The following is a 2,838-nucleotide window of genomic DNA, read 5'->3' as shown; positions in this document are numbered from 1 at the left end:
GCTCGAACATCCTTTTTTTTGTTAGGGTTAAGCCCCCTTTGCATTTCACGCGATGTTTCTGCATTTTCTTCAAGATCAGTACGATGCATACACAAAGTGGGGCTTACTCCCTTCATGTCCTCTATCGTCCACCCAATAGCTGCCTTATATTCTCTAAGCACTTTAAGTAACTTGTTCTTCTGTTCCTTCTCAAGGTTAGACATTCTGATGACAGGTAGGGTCTCAGACGGACCTAAAAATGCATACTTGAGGTTTTCAGGCAACTGTTTAAGGTCAAGTTCAGGTTGTTTCTCAATAGATAGGACCGGTTTAGACTCAGAGGGTGGAAGAGGTTCCACTTTCACTTTCCATTTGACAGTCTCCATTATAGGAGTAGAATCGAGCAATGCATTGACTTCCTGGATGGAATTCTCTATGTCAAAATCCATGCCAAAATGTGCTAAGCAAGTCTCAAGTGCGTCTTCGGAAGATTGAAGGAAAGATTCATGCACTAGACTCTCAATCATGTCCACTTCACATATATCCTCCAAGTCTACTGGTTGTTGTGCAGCATTGAAAACATTGAGCTTGATCTTCATGTTACCAAAGGACAACTTCATAACTCCATTCCTGCAATTTATGATAGCATTGGATGTGGCCAAGAATGGACGTCCTAAGATAACCGGGATTTGACTTGTAGGATTCTGGACAGGTTGAGTATCTAGAACGATGAAATCCACTGGAAAATAAAACTTGTTAACCTGGATTAGCACATCTTCAATAATACCACGGGGCACCTTAATAGATCTATCAGCTAGTTGTAATGTTATTTTAGTTGGTTTCAGCTCATCAAGTCCTAGCTGCTCATAGACCGAATATGGTAACAAATTAACATTGGCCCCTAAATCAAGCAACGCTTTCTGAACCTTATGTTCTCCTATGACACAAGAAATGGTAGGAGCTCTTGGATCCCTAAATTTAGGAGGAGTGTTGTTTTGAATCATGGAGCTGAGTTGCTCTGCAAGGAAGACCTTCTTATGAACATTCATCTTACGCTTTTGAGTGCATAAATCTTTAAGAAACTTAGTGTAAGCAGGGACTTGCTTGATAGCATCAAGCAACGGAATGTTGATTTGGACTTGCTTAAATATGTCCAATATTTCATTAAAGTTGTTTCCTTTCTTAACCGGTGCCAGACGTTGAGGAAAAGGTGCTTTAGGCACATAAGATGGCACATGAGTGGTTCCTGGAGAGTCAGAGTGCTTTTGGACTTTGGGTGCACTAGTATGTCTCTCCATTTCATTTTGATCTTCCGCATTGGACTTTGATTCTTCCCTAGGCATCTCTACTTTGTTCTCGATCTGTTTACCGGACCTAAGGGTAATGATTGATTTGGCTTGCTCATGATATTGTTCTTGGTTTGAATTAGAGCCAATCTCATACTGTTCTTTTGGATTTACCACAGGTTGACTAGGAAACTTGCCCTTCTCTCTCTCACTCAATGTAGTAGCAAGTTGACCCAACTGTACTTCCAGCTTGGCAATGGATTGCGCATTTGCATGTAAACTCTGCTGGTTAGCTAGTAAAGTATGTTGGGTGTCTTTTTGAAATTGAAGTGAACTCTGCATAAAAAGATTGAGTGTATCCTCAAGAGATGGTTTCCTAGATTGTGGAGGCACTTGTTGATACTGTGAGAACTGCTGAGGTTGTTGACTGCCAACTTGGGAGTAAGGTTGCATAAGAGGATTTTCAGATGGTCCTCCTTGTTGTGGTCCTTTTGCCCAAGAAAAATTTGGATGCCTAGCCCACCCTGGATTGTAGGTGTTTGAGTAAGGATTATTCTCAGTTCTCTGAAAGGTGTTCATAGCATGTACTTGTTCAGAGAGAAATTCTGAAAATGCTGAACTAGATGGACAAGACTGCGTAGGATGGGCAAGACTAGAACATATGGCACATGACTCGACTTGAATTGTTTGTGGAGGTCCATTATTTAACATTAAAGCATCCACCTTCTTTGTCAGGGTATCAATTTTGGCATAAAGATCTGGCGTGACTCCTACCTCATATATACCCCCTTTCTTCAGTGGTTGAGGGCTTCTTTCACCTCTATTTGAATAGTCCCATTGCTGGGAGTTTTCACACAATGTTTCAAAGAAATTCCAAGCTTCGACATCACTTTTGGTCATGAATGACCCTCCACTGGTGGCATCAACCATGCGACGGTTTTGGGGTGTCAGACCATCATAGAAGTATTGAACCTTTTGCCACTTTTTAAAACCATGGTATGGACATTTAAGAAGTAAATCCTTCCATCTTTCCTAACATTAATGAAAGTGCTCACCCTCTTTTTGTGTGAAATTTGTAATTTCTCTACGGAGAGCATTAGTTTTGTGAACCGGGAAGAATTTGCTTAAGAACTTCTTAGACAGTTGGTCCCATGTAGTGATAGACCCAACTCCTAGAGAATTCAACCATGCTTTCGCCTTATCCTTCAAAGAGAAAGGAAAAAGGCGCAAACAGATCGAATCATCTGAAAAGTTTTGGAACTTAAAGGTGGAGCAAATGTCTAAGAATTCTTTCACATGATGATATGGATCCTCTTTATTTGAACGATAAAAGGAGGGCAACAATTGTATGACCCCAGGTTTAAGTTCAAAGTATGCTGCTGTGGTGGCAGGCAACACTATACATGAAGGCGCATTGAATTGGACAGGAGCTGAATAATCTCTAAGAGCTTTAGTTCCATTCTCTTCCGCCATTTCAAACAGGGTGTTTCTAAATCTTCTACGAAAGGTTCTTTCTATTTCAGGATCAAAAGGTGCTAGTTCTATGTTCAGAGATTTACGTCATAGCATAAAC

The 2,838-nt window shown here is 40.7% G+C and overlaps 1 non-coding gene across 1 annotated transcript; it reads left to right on the top strand.

The window, feature by feature from the left end:
• The first annotated feature begins 2,253 nt into the window (after positions 1-2,253).
• LOC131238337 (small nucleolar RNA R71) lies at positions 2,254-2,360 on the top strand. Its single transcript, XR_009167738.1, has one exon. It is a non-coding gene; the product is annotated as a small nucleolar RNA R71 (small nucleolar RNA).
• The last annotated feature ends 478 nt before the right edge of the window (positions 2,361-2,838 follow it).

Source organism: Magnolia sinica, chromosome 2 (assembly GCF_029962835.1).
Source record: "Magnolia sinica isolate HGM2019 chromosome 2, MsV1, whole genome shotgun sequence".
Taxonomy (NCBI): Eukaryota; Viridiplantae; Streptophyta; class Magnoliopsida; order Magnoliales; family Magnoliaceae; genus Magnolia; species Magnolia sinica.
Note: the sequence above shows the minus strand (reverse complement) of the source record. Positions and strands in the feature narration are given on the sequence as shown.